This window comes from Bos taurus, chromosome 24 (genome assembly GCF_002263795.3).
Source record: "Bos taurus isolate L1 Dominette 01449 registration number 42190680 breed Hereford chromosome 24, ARS-UCD2.0, whole genome shotgun sequence".
Classification (NCBI taxonomy): Eukaryota; Metazoa; Chordata; class Mammalia; order Artiodactyla; family Bovidae; genus Bos; species Bos taurus.
The window spans coordinates 21,126,151-21,132,721 of record NC_037351.1 but is presented as its reverse complement, the minus strand read 5'-3'; positions in this window follow the sequence as shown (position 1 = coordinate 21,132,721).

Here is a 6,571-nt window from a genome sequence, read left to right as displayed (position 1 = left end):
ATTTCAGGTTAGTTATCCCAAAATTTCAGTCTGAACTTGGGTATTAAATATTTGTATTTGGGGTTTTGGGCTTCAATATCTTGGAATTAGAGTGTGTGGATCTAAATAATTCTCCCTGCAATTACTAGCTAGCTGTAGTACCTGCTGCTTTTTCTCATATACCCTCAGGGAAACACTGGGCTTCCCAGGTGGTGCTAAAGGTAAAAAACCCACCTGCCAATCAAGGAGACCTAGGAGACGGGGTTTGATCCCTGGTTCAGGAAGATCCCCTGAGTAGGGCACGGCAACTCACTCCAGTATTCTTGCCTGGAAAACTGCATGGACAGAGGAGCCTAGAGGGCTACAGTCCACAGGGTCACAAAGAGTTGGACACAACTGAAGTGACTTAGCATGCATGCAAACACTAGGCAGGATTCCTGGTATTTAAATATAACTGTATATAATTAATAAAAAGAGACAAAAGTTGTCTAGGTAGGTCTAAAATTTAGCTTTTTAATTTTGTGGTCAAAAGCAGGACTATTTAAACATCTAACTTAGAGAAAGAAGTTCCCTTGTGGCCTAGTGCTGCCATGACCCAAATTTAATCCCTGGTCAAGGAACTGAGATCCTGCAAGTCATGTGGCATGGCCAAAAAATAAAATCTAATTTGGACTTCTGAGTTTTGGGGAGTTCACACTCCTCCACTAAGATTCCAGTAAGTGTTGTGTTATTTCCTCATATCAATTACGTATGAATTACATTTCCCTGAGCTTCAAGTATCTCTAAGGTGCAGTATCTTATCTAGGATTAGTCCTCATTAGAGATTATGGTCTATCTAAAATATTGCTGGCATACCAATTCTATTCTAAAGAATTAATCAAGTTTCTAACCATAGTCTCATACATGCACATCAATATGCTAATACTGTCTTTAGGCACTTCCTGGAAAACTACAGTACCTAAATTCTGACAAGAGAAAAACAGACCAGTAAGCCTTTGAAACCTGAGGTTATCAAACCTGGGGAAGTTTCATCATCTTGATAGTATTATTTATTTGGCTTTGCTGGGTCTTCGTTGCTGCTTGGGCTTTTCTCTAGTTGCAAAGAGGGGCTGCTCTCTAGTTGCGGTGCTTCTCTTGCTATGGAGCATGGGCTCTCGGGCGTACGGGCTTCAGCAGCTGCAGCACACAGGCTCAGTAGTTGCGGCTCCCAGGCTCTAGAGCACAGGCTCAACAGCTGTGGTGTATGGGGTTAGCTGCTCCATGGCATGTGGGATCTTTCCAGATCAGGGACTGAACTCGCGTCTCCTGCACTGGCAGGCGGGACCTTAACCACTGAACCCCCAGGTGTGTGTGTCTATGTGTGTTAGCCGCCCAGTCATGTCAGATTCTGTAAGACCCCATAGACTGTAGCCCACCAGGTTCCTCTGTCCATGGGATCCTCCAGGCCAGAGTGCTGGAGTGGGTTGCCAGTTCCTTCTCCAGGGGATTTTCCTGCACCCAGGGATTGAACCTGAGACTTCCACATTGCATCACCAGGGAAGCCCCATAACCTCAGTTATATATGTAAGCCATTAAGCTCTTGTAGGGGAATCATTAAACTTCAATAAAAGCAGGAAAATATAGTACAGTCCCACAAATTAGTGCTTAGGTTAAGCTAGGAACAGAACCCTCACTTGAGTGTGTATCTTACAGGTCCCGGTCTGAGAGACACAGCCAAAGCTGGGTGATGGATGCTCTTCCAAGGAGGATTCATATATTTCACCTTAGTCAGTACACAGTTCTCGCTGTTGCCTCAAATCTTTACAGTCAGAAATGGCATTCCTCAAATTATGTGGTTAAACAAACTAGCTGCTGCATTTACCAAAAACTAAATCTAGCTAGTTAGCAGCAAGAATGAGTAGCACAGTCCTTGGTCTGCAGTCTGACCATCTCTCCCCATCAGACAGTCAATATCAGTCATGATGACGACAGAGTGAAAGAAATCAGACTGCACACCATGTTTCATTTTTATCTGCTAGCATCTTTATTTTACCGGTCCATAGTCTGACAATTGTTGCAAGTGAGTTCAGATACAGTCAGGTTTTATGAAACTAAACATCATGTTCTAACCATTGCATTTCCAACAACATAAGTAGAATAAAAAACTGCATCACTTTTTTGCCACAGAGAAGAGAAACGTGTGTACACACACATACATGCACACATACATACATACATACATACAGCTGTGGCATGGGGTAGTGGTGAAGGGCAAGGAACAATTCTCAAGACAGCTTGTGTTGTCTAGCCCATGCAGCAGGTAGCACATGCCTGAAATCAGGTTTTTCCTTAAAACCTTACCCTTCTTTCCAAAAGACCTACTCTAAAGTTAGTCATATTATTCAATATGAGTAACATTTAATGCCTTCAGATTTCCATTGAGCAAAATGTTTATATACAGTATTTCATTTAATTTTCATTTAATCCATCAGTGTTGTTGACATACAGGTAAAAAACACATTAAAAAAATCTTTTTCATTGTTTGATGCATGGTGAGCTGACAGAGATAAAGTCAAATGTCATTCCTCTTTTCTATAATGCTCTTTCCAAGGACTTCCCTGGTGGTCCAGTGGTGCAGAATCTGCCTGCCAGTGCAGGATGCTGCTGCTGCTGCTAAGTCACCTCAGTCGCGTCCGACTCTGTGCGACCCCATAGACGGCAGCCCACCAGGCTCCCCCGTCCCTGGGATTCTCCAGGCAAGAACAATGGAGTGGGTTGCCATTTCCTTCTCCAATGCATAAAAGTGAAAAGTGAAAGTGAAGTCTCCCAGTCGTGTCTGACTCTTCAAGACCCCATAGACGGCAGCCCACCAGGCTCCCCCATCCCTGGGATTCTCCAGGCAAGAACACTGGAGTGGGTTGCCATTTCCTTCTCCAATGCATAAAAGTGAAAAGTGAAAGTGAAGTCTCCCAGTCGTGTCTGACTCTTCGAGACCCCATAGACGGCAGCCCACCAGGCTCCCCCATCCCTGGGATTCTCCAGGCAAGAACACTGGAGTGGGTTGCCAATTTCCTTATCCAATGCATGAAAGTGAAACAGAAGTCACTCAGTCATATCCGACTGTTCGCGACCCCATGGACTGCAACCCACCAGGCTCCCCCGTCCATGGGGTTTTCCAGGCAAGAGTACTGGAGTGGGGTGCCATTGCCTTCTCTGCAGGTGCAGGATACACGGGTTTAACCCCTGGTCCAGGATCTAAGACCCCACATGCTGTGGGGCAACTAAGGCCACGCACCACAACTACTGAGCCTGCACACTCTAGAGCCCGTGCTCTGCAACAGGAGAAGCCACCACCACGAGGAGCCTGCACAGCACAACTGAACGGTGGTCCCCACTTGCAGCAGCTAGAGAAAAGCCCACGGGCAGCAACCAAGACCCAGCACAGCCAAAAATAAAATTTAAAAAAAAAAAAAATTTTTTTTTAAAGCTCTAGCCTAGACCAATGGATAAAGAAGCTGTGGTACATATATACAATGGAATATTATTCAGCCATAAAAAGGAATGCACTTGAGTCAGTTCTAATGAGGTGGATAAGTGAAATAAGGCAGAAAGAGAAATATAAACATCATATACTGATGCATATACATGAAATCCAGGAAAGATGACACTGATGAGTTTATTTTCAGGGCAGCAGTGGAGAAACAGACATAATAACAGACCTAAGGACATGGGGGGAGAGGTGGAGGGAGAGGGTGAGATGTATGGGGAGAGTAACATGTAAGTTTACGGTACCATATGTAAAATAGATAGCCAGTGGGAATTTGCTGTGTGACTCAGGAAACTCAAACAGGGGCTCTGTGACAAGAAGGGTGAGATGGGGAGGGAAATGGCAGGGAGGTTTGGGAGGGCGGGGACATGGGTGCACCTATGGCTGATTCTTGTTGACATCTGACAGAAGACAACAAAATTCTGTAAAGCAATTATCCTTCAATTAAAAAATTAAGTGGCCAAAAAGAAAACAAAGCTCTATCCAACTGTTCCCCACAGACATCGAAACCGTTCTTTTCTCAGTGTTGCACATTTTTTCATACCACTTGCATAGAATTGATGACGTTGTAATATAGTCAGTATCTGCTTCCCACATTAGAACTGAGTTCTGTAAGGGCAGAGGTGCAGCTCACTCACGCTTGAATTCTCTCAGCTTCCGGTATGGTAACTACCACATATTAAAGGCTCAACATATTCATTCAAAACCAACAGAAACTACATTTACTATATGAAATGGAAAGGAGGCATTTACTTAGACACCATGTGTGCCTGTACTTAGTCACTCAGTCATGTCTGACTCTTTGCGACCACCAGACTCCCCTGTCCATGGGATTTCTCGGACAAGAATACTGGAGTGGGTTGCCATGCCCTTCTCCACGGGATCTTCCCAACACCATGCACCACTATTAACTGGGCTTCTGACAGCTTAGGTCAATACAATCTTGAAAAGCTGAAATGGGAATTCTGGATTGGGAAGCTATGGTTTTCTTGGGAAACTATAAACTCTGAGACTATCTTCCTTTTTCTGGTCACTACAGTTCAGTTGGCACCATTTTTGAAACTGTAAAGAGCTCATTAGACTTTTCACCTAAATAGCAAAGAAATGTATTTCAATTCCTGTTCCAACTCCAGTCAACTGGTGATGGCTGCCTGGAGCTCTGATTTTTGAGGACACATTCAGGCTTCATAGAATTAAAGATATTTGCCATAAAAAAGAGACAGCAACCCATGGGCAGAAGGGCATGTATGACATACATGTGTCGTCCCTGCTCTAAAGGAAACACGGCATGGATTCAGACAAACGGCATACTTGCAGAGTTCCGGGATAAAACTACTCTCCAGCCTGAGAAGAACTGAAGATGATACAATTTTGACTTCACGGCTGAATTTTGTTGGCTCTTGATGCTATGTCTTTCTAGAAAGTAAGTGCTTAGTCTTTTTTATCTGAAGACCTCTGCAAATAACTACTGACAGTTTCATCCTTTAGAAAAGTACAATGTGCAGAAGCATTCTGCTGCTAAGTCGCTTCAGTCGTGTCCGACTCTGTGTGACCCCATAGACGGCAGCCCACCAGGCTCCGCCGTCCCTGGGATTCTCCAGGCAAGAACAGTGGAGTGGGTTGCCACTGCCTTCTCCAATGCATGAAAGTAAAACAGAAGTCGCTCAGTCATATCCGACTCTTCGAGACCCCATGGACTGCAGCCCACCAGGCTCCTCCGTCCATGGGATTTTCCAGGCAAGAGTACTGGAGTGGGTTGCCGTGGCCTTCTCCTAGAAGCATTCTAGGACAACATAAAATACAAATCACAATTTCATTAAGTAGCATACAATGAAAGAAGTCTATATATCCTTAACATTGTATCAATAAATAAGATTTCTAGTACAGTACCCAAAAAACTCTACACACTGCTATCATATCCATGTAATGCACTGAGTAATGTAACAAAAACGGAAACCAATGTTCATAAACAAAAATGAAGGGCTTCCCTATCAGTCCAGTGGTTAAGACTCTGTGCTTCCACTGAGTGGGGCATGAGTTCTATCCCTGGTTGGGGAACTATTATAATGAAATCCCACAAGCTGTGCAGCATGGTCAAAAATAAACGCAAATATGGAAGAGTAATAAATTGCCAACATCTGCTCGATCATCAAAAAAGCAAGAGAGTTCCAGAAAAACATCTATTTCTACTTTATTGACTATGCCAAAGCCTTTGACTGTGTGGATCACAATAAACTGTGGAAAATTCTGAAAGAGAAGGGAATACCAGACTACCTGACCTGCCTCTTGAGAAACCTGTATGCAGATCAGGAAGCAACAGTTAGAACTGGACATGGAACAACAGACTAGTTCCAGATAGGAAAAGGAGTACATCAAGGCTGTACATTGTCACCCTGCTTATTTACCTGATATGCAGAGTACATCATGAGAAACACTGGGCTGGAGGAAGCACAAGCTGGAATCAAGATTGCTGGGAGAAATATCAATAATCTCAGATATGCAGATGATGCCACTCTTATGGCAGAAGTGAAGAGCTAAAGAGCCTCTTAATGAAAGTGAAAGAGGAGAGTGAAAAAGTTGGCTTAAAGCTCAACATTCAGAAAACGAAGATCATGGCATCTGGTCCCATCGCTTCATGGGAAATAGATGGGGATACAGTGGAAACAGTGGCTGACTCTATTTTTCTGGGCTCCAAAATCACTGCATATGGTGACCGCAGCCATGAAATTAAAAGACGCTTACTCCTTGGAAGGAAAGTTATGACCAACCTTTTCAATAGCATATTAAAAAGCAGAGACATTACTTTGTCAACAAAGGTCCATTTAGTCAAGGCTATGGTTTTTCCAGTGGTCATGTATGGATGTGAGAGTTGGACTATAAAGAAAGCTGAGCACCGAAAAATTGATGCTTTTGAACTGTGGTGTTGGAGAAGACTCTTGAGAGTCCCTTGGACTCCAAGGAGATCCAACCAGTCCATCCTAATGGAAATCAGTTCTGAATATTCACTGGAAGGACTGATGTTGAAGCTGAAACTCCAATACTTTGGCCACCTGATGTGAAGAACTG